Genomic DNA, 13,332 nt, shown 5'->3' with positions numbered 1-13,332 from the left:
GCACAAGAGGGTGCCTTCCTCTCTCCCCACAGAGAGCTCTTTATCTTCTGGCAGCAAAGGAAAAACTGGGTGTGGGCCTCTACCCTGTTGCCTCAGCTGCGGGACCGGGAGTAGGAGCTGGTCAGGAGATACAGACGCTAGGGGGAGAAAGCAACATTTGTCCTACTGCACAGAGATGTTTGAAGCCCAGGCGGGCACTTGGTACCCTGACCCGCTGGCAACCGCAGAGCATCTTTGCTCCTCCTGCTGGGCTATGGGTCAGGTAGTGAAGGGGCAGTGGGAGAGAAGTGGGGTGTCATGTCCTGATCCCTGTGTATATACACAGGGGTGTGCTGCTCAGTGTTTAACAGTGGGCTCTCTGGGGCCGGGGGTGGGGGTGGCAGGCAGAGCCCTGATTTGTTTCATTTGTGTGTTTGGTATGGATGGTTCGTAGCTGATTTCCAGCTACCGATGTGAATGGGGACAGACGCACACTCCTGGCTCTGCTGAGCCATGGACACCGTGTCCCCGAGTCTCTGTGCTGTGTGCACCTCTCTGGCTGTGTCCACTGAGTGATCTAGTCAAGCCTTGCTCAGGGCGCTTGAGACGGAGGAGGTTCTCACTGTGGGCGAAGGTGAGGCTGAGAGTTTTTTGCTTTTTTTTTTCTTTTTTTAATGCTTTTATTTATGTATGTGTTTATTTTTATTAAAAAGTTTTTTATTGGCATATAGTTGATTTACAGTGTTGCATTAGTTTCAAGTATATAGCAAAGTGAGTCAGTTTTACATTTATCTATATCCACTCTTTAGATTCTCTTCCTCTATAGGTTATTACAGGGTATTGAGTAGAGTTCCCTGTGCTAAACAGTAGGCCCTTGTAAGTTACCTATTTTATATGTAGTAATGGCACCCCACTCCAGTACTCTTGCCTGGAAAATCCCATGGACGGAGGAGCCTGGTAGGCTGCAGTCCATGGGGTCTCGAAGAGTTGGACACGACTGAGCGACTTCACTTTCACTTTTCACTTTCATGCATTGGAGAAGGAAATGGCAACCCACTCCAGTGTTCTTGCCTGGAGAGTCCCAGGGACGGGGGAGCCTGGTGGGCTGCTGTCTGTGGGGTCGCACAGACTCGGACACGACTGAGGTGACTTAGCAGCAGCAGCAGCAGTGTGTATATGTCAGTCTCCCAATTTATCCCTCCCCCATCCTCCCCCCATGGTAAGCATAAGTTTGTTCTCTACACCTGTGATTCTACTTCTATTTTGTAAATAAGTTCACGTGTACCCTTTTTGTTTAGATTCCATGTATAAGCAATACTACAAGATATTTGGAGCCCAAGAGTTTTGAGTGATATTCACCAATACCCGGAAACCAACTAACTTGCTGTGACCTTAAACCTGTGAAATAGGATTTATCTAGAGGCGGGAATTATAAGTGAAGGGATCAACTCTCAGGAAATGAATGATCTCATTATGAATGGTATCAGACCTATCCTATAGCAAGCTAAGGCAGAATCAGATCTACCTTATCTTATACAAACAGTGGGAAATGGGGGGCATTGTGAGATACTCACTTAAAAAAAACTGTGAAAGGAAAGCAATGATTTTTTTTGCCACCATTAGTATAACTTAGAATCAATTATTAAACCCCTTTTGGATAAGGCATAACATGTAGTAAATTTCAAAGAAGGTCGTTCATTTCATTTAATGATAAATAAAATGATGTTTGACCAATTTGATGAGGATAGTAAGTCAAACTTCAGTGCTCTGGCATTTGACATTGCACTAAATGACAAATCTTATTAAGGAGTTTTTACATTTAAAATATGCGCAATGCAAACAAAATTTAGTAGTGAAAGTAAAATTAAATATTTAATGACATAATTAAGTCTTATTAATGGCATGTTCTTTATTTTGCAGATTATATATTCACCACGATGATCATCTCTTTCATCTTTATTACTTAAGCAATGTGTTTTTCATAATTATTTGTTAGGTATTTTCATTAACATTTGATGAATATTAATAGTTAAAATAAAAAACAGTTTTTATTTCTGCTGTAATGACTTTACAGCAATAATAATATATAACTGTTTATAATGTATTCTACTTGTTAATATTTAGATCCCTGATTTTGTTGCCACAGAGTGGAAATATGGATCTTTATGGGTGATAAATGACAATCGTCACCCTCTTTCATTATTCTTTATTTATTTAATCTACTATTCTTAATGTAGCTTCACTGTGGGAGAAATATGAATTGCAGACTCACAGCTAAAACTAGTAAGTCGTGCTTTAGGTTTAATCCTATTCTTGTGTTAATAATGGCTTGCCTGTCTGTTGAGACGTCCTCATTCATGTCCCATTTTTAGTTCATTTACCTCCCTGTTTTGGTCCATCAGAGCTCATATGGCTCTGGGACATTATCTCTCCATGACGTTTAAGACTTAATATCTGATGGCCTCTGAGATATTTTTCTTCTGGGACAAAGGATAAGAATTTTCCATCCTGGACAATATGAAGCAAATGCCTGTGGATCTCCTGCTGCTGCTGCTGCTAAGTCGCTTCAGTCGTGTCCAACCCTGTGTGACCCCATAGACGGCAGCCCACCAGGCTCCCCCGTCCCTGGGATTCTCAAGGCAAGAACACTGGAGTGGGTTCAATTTCCTTCTCCGATGCATGAAAGTGAAAAGTGAAAGTGAAGTCGCTCAGTCGTGTCTGACTCTTAGCGACCCCATGGACTGCAGCCTACCAGGCTCCTCCATCCATGGGATTTTCCAGGCAAGAGTGCTGGAGTGGGTTGCCATTGCCTTCTCTGGTGGATCTCCTAATTTTCTCCATTTAGACAGTGATCTTGGAGAGCCAACAGGAATGGGTCCAATCAACATGAGGGCACGAAAGGCATATGGTGACCGTCCCTTAGTGCATCCAGTATGCTGGCCACATTGCCATCAGCAGCATGGAAAGCTTGCCACCTCCGGGGCAGCTCAGGAGCTGCATCTTCTCCATCCCCCACCTCTGGCTCCCACTCCTCAGGCTGCTGCTTCTGAAACCTTCAGTGCATTTTCACTGAGGATGACCGGCGGAAAGACTGAGGACGACGGTGGTGCACCCCAGTCTCATGGTCAGGCAGGATCGCAGTCACATTTCTGCACAGTTCTGATCCAGACTCCTGCTCAGCATTCTGTGACAGGCAAGAGCAGGCATTAGAGTGCAGACAGAGTTGTGCTAATCAGAACAGTTTGCCCTTTGGCTTTCCTCTGAAAGCTTTTTCTCTTCTGCAGAAGGCATCTGCATTTTTAAAGCCACAGCTTGTTGGAAAGAGCTCTGAACCACAAAAATGTACAGGAAGAAGGAGAGTTTCTAGCCATGAACAATCTATAGGTAATTTACAAGAACCCATATGCATTTCAATAGAAACTACAATTTACTGAGAATTTGAAAAGACCCTGATGCTGGGAAAGATTGAGGGCAGGAGGAGAAGGAGACGACAGAGGATGAGATGGTTGGATGGCATCACCGATTCAATGGACATGAGTTTGAGTAAACTCCTGGAGTTGGTGGACAGGGAGGCCTGGTGTGCTGCGGTTCATGGGGTAGCAAAGAGTCGGACACGACTGAGCGACTGAACTGAACTACCTTCTGGAAGGCTATTTCTCGTGAAAACTGTGAAGAGGGAGTGATCACTCCATTTTATGGACACCTGGAAACTTGGTGTGTTTGTTGGATGCTCAAAGGATTCACAGGTGCTGATGGGCACAGCTGGGATTCAAAACCAGGTCTTTCTGGCTCAAAATCCTGGGTACTTCTTACCATGATGTGATCTTACCTCCCTCATCAGCTATTCCTCTAGGCAGTCATATAAGACACAAGCCCCTGGTAAATCTCATTGTTAAGAAAACCCAAATATACATATAACTGCCTCATTTTGCTGTACACTGGAAACTAACGCAACCTTGTAAGTCAGCTATACTCCAATATAAAATAAAAATTAAAAACAAAAGCCAAACACACACAGGCGTAGCAAAAGGGTGAGGTCTCCCTTTTTCATGAAGCCAGTGCAGGAGCCAGGTATTCTTGAAGACACCACTGGAAGTGGCCCCGGCCCCACAGCCCTTAGAGACATACCAACCATCCGGCCCTGGAGGGGAAACACCGTGCTCTGCTCTCAGATTTTTATGTGGGGGAATTAGTCAGCAGGACCAGCCTTAGGTGTCTGTGGGTTCTCCAACCCCCTAGAAACAGCTGTCCTAAAATCTCTAAAACTCAAAATTTGGGACTTCCCTGGTAGTCTAGTAGTTAAGATTGCTCTTTCAATGCAGAGGGCACAGTTTCGATCCCTGGTTGGAAAACTAAGATCCCACATCCCCAAGGGCAAAAAATAACAAGATAAAATAAAATAGCTAAGCAACAAGTCGGAGAAGGCAATGGCACCCCACTCCAGTATTCTTGCCTGGAGAATCCCAGGGATGGGGGAGCCTGATGGGCTGCCGTCTATGGGGTCGCACAGGGTCGGACACGACTGAAGCGACTTAGCACCTGTTGCTTGCTACTGCTAAGTCGATTCAGTCGTGTCCGACTCTTTGTGACCCTATGGGCTGTAGCCCACCAGGCTCCTCTGTCCATGTGATTCTCCAGGCAAGAATACTGGAGTGCGTTGCCATTTCCTCCTCCAGAGAATCTTCCCAACCTAGGGATCGAATCCACATCTCTTATGTCTACCTACAATGGAAGGGGGGTTCTTTACCACTAGCGCCACCTGGGAAGCCCCAGCAACAGGTGTTTACAGTAAAAAATAAAATAAAATTCAAATTTGTATAATATGTGCTCACACCATTCATGCGGAACAGTTCTGGCTATTTCCAACAATGACATCTGCTCCCTCCTCACTAAGAGCCCAGCTGTGAGTGGATGGAGTTGCCAAAAGCAAGCAGAGACTGTGACAGAGGGGCTCAATCCACACCACACTTTCGGAAAGCCTACCGGCCCAAGGGGCAGTGCCAAGAACACATTTCCACATGATCCACGGCCTTAGTTTCCCCCTTCTGGCTTCGGGCGCATCCATCAAGAACAAAGCCCACGGGGCCTCCGCAAGGACAAATATGGGATTCCTGCTCCCTGGGGTGAGCCGGGCAGCTCAGCCGGACCGCACACGCTGACGTCAGGCCGGCCCCTCGCTCTCCTCTGTCATGTCTCTCCTTGGGAGCCCGCAGTGTGACCATGTTGTTTATTACCTCTCGAGCCCCAGCGCCATATTTGGCGCTGCACTTAAGATTGATGGATTCTTCCTGTCACCGGCCTCACTGGGCGGCAGCTCTCCAGGCCTCCTCCCCCCGGCCCGCCCCGCCTCTCTCCACCTTCCAACCACCCCAGCGGCTCCAAGCAGGCCTCGCCACTGGCGGCCGCAGACCCTTTTGAAGAAGCCGTTTCCGAGAGAGAGGAGAAAGCCGATGACAGATGCCCAGTTGGCCTCCGTGATGCAGAATGGGCCGGCCCCGTGAATCATCTGCATTGGAAGCTGCTGACAGCAGCGGAGCCTTTCTGGAGTCATCTCCTTCCCCAACTGCCCTCCGCTCTCTCCTCTTCAGAGGGAGTGGGGCTTCCAGACAGAAAGGCCTATTCGATGGGTGGGGAAAAGCTGAGATGCTGCCTTCAGCTATCCTGCCTGATGGAGAAAAGTCCAGTTTAGAGAGTGGAAACCATTTTCATTGTGTACTAAAGCTTCATGGTGACTTGATTTTTGCATTGGTCCTACAGAATTGTTGTGGCGGCGAATAAGGAAGCAAACTTCGGGAAGTTGAAAGACAGTGAGGTCAAGTGTTGATGTCTGACTCAAGAGGGCTGATATGCCCCGTCCTTGCTCTGTCACTGAGCGTCAATGTGACCTTAGTCATTGAGTCCTCACACTTAACTAACACCTCTCATCTGAAGGCCAAGCTCACTGAGCCCAACCCAATGAACACCAGTTTCACTAACTGAAGATAAAGAGAGGTTTCGGGAGCTACATCTGGAGGTTTTAGAGCCTGAAGTTGCAGATGAAGGGGTGAAATGTGGTGAGTACCTGTAACATGCCAGGCTCTGTGCTGTCTAGGCCTTCCCCAGGTCTAGAAGCTCATGGGTCAACACAGTGGTTCTGTGGTTTGTCCAACACCAATCAACCAGTTCTTCAAGTCTCTGATACCAACAGGGTGTCCTACAGTTCAATCCAGTTCTGATACTAACTGCCTGGAGTTAGCGCAGGACCCCCACACACACCTCCACCCCAGGTCAAGGGCTCAGTGCCATGAGACTGCTGCCACTTCAGGCAACAGCTGCAAATGGGGTCCCCAGCCCACTTGCTCTTCTGGGTAACTGGCTATAAATTCAGTGGTTCCCATGACCTGCCTTCAGGTTCTATAATATACTACAAGGACTCACTGAAGTCAAGACTTATGATTACTGTTTATTGTAAAGGAGAGAAATGAACAGTCAAATGAAGAAGTATTTACACTGGACAAAGTCTGGAAGGGTCCCCAGCACAGGAGCCTCTGTGTTGGGTTGAGATGCACCACTCTCCCAGCACGTGAATGTGGTTTCCAGATCAGAAGCTCCTGGATTTTAGGGATTTTTGTGGAGGTTTCATTAAGTAGGCATGATTGATGAAATCATTGGCCATTGGAGACTGAACTCAATCCCCAACCCCTCTCACCTCCATGGAGGTGATGCTGAGGTGGGGTGGGGCTGAAATTTCCAACCCTCTCACTACATGTTTGGTTTCCCTGGGAACCCCCATGAGCCATCTCATCAGCATAAACTCAGGTGTGGTCAAAGTGTTATGAATAACACTCCTATCACGAGGAAATTCCAAAGGTTTTAAGAACTCTGTGCCAGGAAATGAGGACAAAGGCCAAATATATCTATGTGTTTTTTTAATCATACCACAGGTAGACAAGAAATCAACCCTAAATTCATTGGAAGGACTATTGCTAAAGCTGAAGCCCCAATACTTTGGCCACCTGATTCAAAGAACTGACTCACTGGCAAAGACCCTGATGCTGGGAAAGCTTGAAGGCGGGAGGAGAAGGGGATGGCAGAGGATGAGATAGTTGGATGGCATCACCGACTCAATGAACTTGAGTTTGAGCAAGCTCCGGAAGATGGTGAAGTACAAGGAAGCCTGGTGTGCTGCAGTCTGTGGGGTTGCAAAGAGTCAGACACGACTGAGCGACTGAAAAACAACAGGTAGAAATGTGAATGCACGTGGTGGTTGCTCTGAAGGGCTAAGGAAAGATGATCCTGAGCATCCCTCCTGCTGACCAGGGAGGCCATATAAAGGAAGTGATCCAAGAGGGAACTATATATGCAAAGGTTCACTATGGCCGCAGTGCAATGTACATTTGAATCCTAATATCTGCATGACCTTGAACAGGTGACCTGCACCTGTGAGCCTCCATCATCCCATCCATAAATGAGGCCAATAATGGCAATATTCAGGGTTGATACGGGACATAATGAGACTCTGTAAGGACAACATTCACACCGTGCCTCACACATATGAATCATTTGGCGAATTTAAGCTGTTGATACTGGGTGATGATGTTGATGATAAAGGAAAATTTCAGAGGAATAGTGAGAAATTGTATGTGGCTGAAGCACTTGACAGAGAAGTGGCCCCAGTTACCTTGTGATTCACGAGACCTCTGCTTACTCAGGCAACCACAGGCAGGCCACCGGATAACTGGATCATAGACAATTACTAAGTGGTCCGTCGGGGGACCTTGCCTCTTTCTGCAGTGGCCACTGCAGGGCTCCCCTTTCTGTAACAGCCTCCTCAAGACCTCGAAATTTTGCCTAGTTTAGCTGGCAATGGACCCAAATTTGATGATGCTCCTAATTAGAAAGAGCTACTGTTTAAAACAACAGCCATAAAAGAAACCAAAAATATTTTTTTAAACAAAGCAAAAACAGTCTGTATCTAATCAAAACAGGAGAGAGAGGGCCAAGTTTTTGTGAGGCAGTCTTCCTGCTTGGAGTAGATACGCCTGAAATAGGACCATGGGAGCCTAGGGCTTGGGGTGTCCCAGACTCCATGAGTGAGGGTAATGGGGAGACCCTGAGAGTGGAGATGGTCTGCTTGTTGAGGGGGGCTTGTTGATCTGGGTGGGCCCTGGGCTGGTCTTGGGAATGTGGCCAGCTGAGCCAAAGGTGTGCCCAGCATGGAGGATACAGGTGCCCCCTGGGCTGTACCTGCAGCTCCTCCATCTTGCAGAGAAGACAGGAGTGAACAGCAGTAGAAGATTTCAGGTTGGTTGCCTTCCTCTGGGGCTTCCCAGGTAGCCCTAGTGGTAAAGAACCCACCTGCCAATGCAGTTTGATCCCTGGGTTGGGAAGATCCCCTGGAGAAAGAAATGACAACCCACTCCAGTACTCTTGCCTGGAGAATCCCATGGACAGAGTAGCCTGGCAGGCTACAGTCCATATGGTCCCAAAGAGTCGGACACAACTGAAGCGATTTAGCACAGCACAGCCCTTCTTCTGTACACCTACCACCCAAGGTAGCATCTTCCCCTCCCTGCAAAGAAATGCCGTGTTTGGGGCCTGCGGCTGGAGTGGGTCCACCACCCACATCTTTATAGCATCCTGGGTGCTGCTCTGCGAGCCCAGGGCTGGGAGTGCGGGAAGGGGGCTGTCAGGCCTTGGGTGCAGGTCCCTGGGCTTCTGTGATCGATATACCCCATGCCGGTACCAGATCTGGGGTAAATTCAGCCATGGTCAAGTTCACTGCTGCCTTTTGCTCTGGGCCAGATGCAAGCCAGTGGCAGGGTCCTGGGTTTTTAGCTTGTTTCTGGATGGATGTCACCTTTCGATTCAAGAACAAGGAGACCCGGGAGGAAATGCTGGCAGGTGGGGGCCTTGCACGCTCCTTGGCCTGCAACCTGCCTGGCAACTCCCAGGAGGGCCCCCAACCAGAGAAAACAGGACTTCCCCCACTTCTGGAGCTCCTCTGGAGGCCAGGGCACACATGGGGGTGCCAGGCACTGTGCCAGATATTAAGGAAGCAGAGACCCCGAAAAGGAGACCAGACCAGGAGCATTCATCCTCAAACCTCAGTATGGGGTACATTGAACTGCTTATGAGCTTTGCAGGTACCCAAGCCTTGCCCCTGTGGTTCAGATTCATTGTCAAAACCACCCTAGGAGCTCATACATAGATGGTTGAGGCCCATCTTTGGGGAATCACTGACTAAAATGAGCTCAGAGGATGAGGACACACCACGACTTGGGAGTCCTGGGTTGTAGGAAGAAAGTCTGGAGGGATTTCTTGGTGTGGTACCCAAGCCAAGTGAATCCTAAAGAACGAGGAGGAGGAGAGGGTGATGGAAGTGGAGAACGGGCAGGATGTTCCAGGCTAAGTGCCACAGGAGCGAGGGAACTGTGGTGTAAACACCCCATGGGGCAGGGCTTGCCTCATGGGCAGGTGACCCGAACATAGTAAGTCCCCGACACTCAAAGGAGTTTTTTTTTCTGAGAACACGTTTGTAAGTACAGTATGTTCGTAAGTCCAACAACATTAGCCTAGGTACCCAGCTAACATAATCGGCTGTATATAGTATACTGTATATGTACTATAGCACAATATTGTAATAGATTTATAGTACTTTTCACACGAAGACACTGTACCAGTCTACCCTACACAGTACTGTACAGTGAAGTACACAGAAGCATGACCGCTTGTAAAGGCTGCACTCCCATGGCAATGTAAGTCAGACACGTGAACTAACGTATGCGATTGGACGTGCAAACACTTGTTCGCATCTTTGAAAGTTCACAACTTCAAGGTTCGTAGATGATTTACTGTAGTCACACAGGCCCTGTGCTTGGAGTTTAAGGCTCTGCTGACAGCATTTTAAAAATCCTCGGTTTTAAAAAATGGCTTATTTCTGTATTTATTTTTGGCTGCGCTGGGTCTTAGTTGCTGTGCACAGGCTTTTCTCTAGCTGCGGTGAGCGGGGGCCACTCTCTGGTTGCAGTGTGTGGTTTTCTCGTTGCGGAGGCTTCTCTTGTGCACATGGGCTCTAGGCACACAGGCACGGGGAGTTGCGCTGCACGGGCTTAGTTGCTCTGTGGCATATGGGATTGTCCCAGACCTGCATTGGCAGGCAGATTCTTAACCACTGGACGAGACCAGGGAAGTCCTAAAATCCTCAATTTCATCTTTGAGTTTGTGGTTTGAAGGAAGGACTCTTGCCCTGCGGGGGTCGGGAAATGGCAGGAAGCCCAGGTTTGAACTGGGAGGGGTAGAGGTGGCTAAAGAGAGAAGGCCCCCAAATGCCAGGTCGAAGAGCTTGGATTTTGACCCAGAAGGAGCAAATTTTAAGAGGGAATGAAGTAGTTAGGTTTGCATGCCGTGATGACCACTCTGGGACCTGGGTGAGTCTACCCACAGGTCCAAGGGCCTCAAGAAGGCCACCAGGACAGGGCCAGGATGCCAGTGGCAGCTGGAGAAGGGGTGGTTGGGTGAAACAATAGGTGGGGGTTTGGAATTGGAGAAGCGGGTACAAGAGAGAAAATAATTCCCAGAGGATAATTCCCAGATTTCTAGTTGAGCCACTGAATGACTTGGTTTTGTTCAGTCACTCAGTCATGCCAGACTGTTTGTGACCCCATGGACTGCAGCATGCCAGGCTTCCCTATCCTTCACCATCTCCCTGAGTTTGTTCAAACTCATGTCCATTGAGTCAGTGATGGTGTCCAACCATTACATCCTCTGACACCCCCTTCTCCTCCTGCTTGGGATGTCACTAACAGAAAGAAATGCACTGCTGTTTGCTTCCTTGTTCATTTTCTCCTCTGCAATGGTATTTATGCTAAGAAGTCAACATTGTTCACCTTTGTCAATAAGAGCTGTTTTCCAACATACAAATAACTCATCCTTTAAGAGAAAAACACAGATGAAGAAACTGTAATCTGGTCCCAAATTCACCCACTTCTAGACATCCCTAAAATTATTTGCTGGACAGAGAGCTTCAATAACAGACCTAGAATTTCATTTGTTCCCCCCCAACCCCTGTTTTCTATCCTGAATATCAGTTATTTTTTTTCTTTTGCTAGAAACCCAGCACTGACCTTGAAAATATCACTCATGTTTAAACACACTCTGGTTGTTTGACCAGACATGGAGAGCTGCTTAGATGTGACCTCAAGACACCCTTGCTCCGAAAGCAGCTGCCTACAGGGCTCAGCCCAGATGGGCAAGCGTCCAGTGGATCTGAGGCTCGGGAAAAAGAAATCTAAAGTTAATGCATTTATCCAAGCCCCCTTTGATCTGGAATCAGGCTGACAATCCTGTGAGGCCAGAGTTGCCCGTAAGATTTTCAGGCTTTCCTCCTATTCAGCCGTCTTCCCTCTGGTGTCTTATAACTTGAGCTTTGAATAACTTGATATATACAAATTAAAATCACACCGAACTATGAATGAAAGATTTTTAAAAGAAAAAATATTTTGTTCAAATAGACATCCTGAAACTGAGAATCACTAGCTTCCTTTGAGCCAGTTTATTTACAGCAAGAAAATTCAGCTACGAAAAAAGCTTATATCAACCACACTGCTCTCACAGGAGGCAGCAAGAAAACATTACTTTTAATAAATAATAATGATTCAACAGATATTTTAATAGCATTTTTCCTACTTCTGAAAGTAATACATACAGACTGTAGATATTTTGAGAATACAGAAAAATGCAGGATGAAAAACAAAATCACTCATAAACCATCACACAGAGATAATATTGTTCATGTTTCGATGTGTTTCTTCTCAGTTTTCTTCCTGTGCACACATTTATAAATTCTTTTCTAAGTCATTTTAAAACATTCTAAAGGTGGAGATCATGGATTAAATTATAACACTCATTTGAAAACCAGATTAGTTTCATAGCCGTATTTTTTTCTAATCAAAGAAATAAAGCATCATCAGAAAAGACAACTTGTAGAACAGAGAAAAATCACAAAGGAAGACAACAAAAATCACTTGGATTCCAACCGAAGACAACTATGATTAATGTTTTGCTGGGTACCTTCCAGTATTTTTTCCATGTGTGTATGTGCCTTTCTTATTTATTAAAAAATATCAAACAGTGTATCCTCTTTTACTGTTCTCATATTTCACAGAGTGACACAGAATGAATAGTTCCCATAAGAATAAATGTTTTTCTACAACGTGATGTTTAATGGCTGCCTAGATGGTGTTCCTCTTTATAGATTTATAATAATTTACCTACCCAATGTACTTTGTGGGACTAGTAAGTTGTTTGTAATTTTTATTTTTGATAGAAATGCTCTGGAATTTGATAGAAGTTGCCTCTGGAATAGTGGTACTAATTTATATTTTACTAATTCAAGCTTTTGAGAACATGAGTTTATGGTAAACATAATAATCTCTGTGTTGTCATTTGGGACAATTAAGGCAGAAACCAGTATTGTTGTGAGGGCTACACAGAAAGTCCGTGGGCAGAATCACCTTCATCTAGATCAAGGGTATATTTTTGGATGCGCTTTATGCTTGGGCTTCCCTGGTGGCTCAGACATGAAAGAATCCGCCTGCAATGCAGGAGACCTGGGTTTGATCCCTGGGTGGGGAAGATTCCCTGGAGAAGGGAACGGCTACCCACTCCAGTGTTCTTGCCTGGAGAATTCCATGGACAGAGGAGCCTGGCGGGCTACAGTTCATGGGATCGTAAAGAGTTGGACACAACAGAACAACTAACACTTTATGTATATTCTCACTTAATTCTCACAAAAGAGTTATTTTTAATCCTTATTTCCAGATAAAGAAAATGGGGCCCAGAAACGTCAAACCGCTGCCTTTCCCATTCATTGTATTGTGGTGTCTTCGTGACCACAGACTTCCATATCTGCACAGACAATCCAGCTGTGCTGCAGTCTGAGAATCCTAAAGTGTAACCCAGTTTTACAAATATCAAACGCATCAAACCCTTGCAGAAACCAATACTTGATTTTAAATTAGTCAATAACATAAACCCCCTCTTTTTTGATAAATGCAACACGAAAGATCCTGCCCCTGGATTTATTTTTTAGGTAAAAATAGCTCCCAGGTTATGGCCTCTTTTGGGGGGATGGCTAGGGGTAAGGGGTGTAGAGCGAGCTTGAGAAAGAGAAGAACAACGCCTTTATTTATTTATTTTTTTGAACAATGTCTTTAGACAATAAGCAAGGTGTAAGAGCTTGTCCCCTAGGTCTAGATTGGCAGACCTCCAGTCTTGACTCAGAAGGAGGGAATTTGCTTTGGTTTCCTGACTGGGTTGCCTTGTTTATCAGCCACAGGGCAAGAGACATGCCACAGCAATGAAATAAAGTTG

General features: G+C 46.2%; 1 long non-coding RNA gene across 1 annotated transcript; it reads left to right on the top strand.

Moving 5' to 3' along the window:
* Positions 1 to 395: 395 nt before the first annotated feature.
* LOC147343170 (uncharacterized) lies at positions 396 to 12,387 on the top strand. Its single transcript, XR_015157165.1, has 2 exons — positions 396 to 6,032; positions 6,903 to 12,387. It is a non-coding gene; the product is annotated as an uncharacterized LOC147343170 (long non-coding RNA).
* The last annotated feature ends 945 nt before the right edge of the window (positions 12,388 to 13,332 follow it).

Source organism: Bos grunniens, chromosome 28 (assembly GCF_055505025.1).
Source record: "Bos grunniens cultivar Pamir isolate PY7600 chromosome 28, Bosgru_T2T1.0, whole genome shotgun sequence".
Taxonomy (NCBI): domain Eukaryota; kingdom Metazoa; phylum Chordata; class Mammalia; order Artiodactyla; family Bovidae; genus Bos; species Bos grunniens.
The sequence above is the reverse complement of the archived record's forward strand: the minus strand, read 5'-3'. Positions and strand labels throughout refer to the sequence as shown.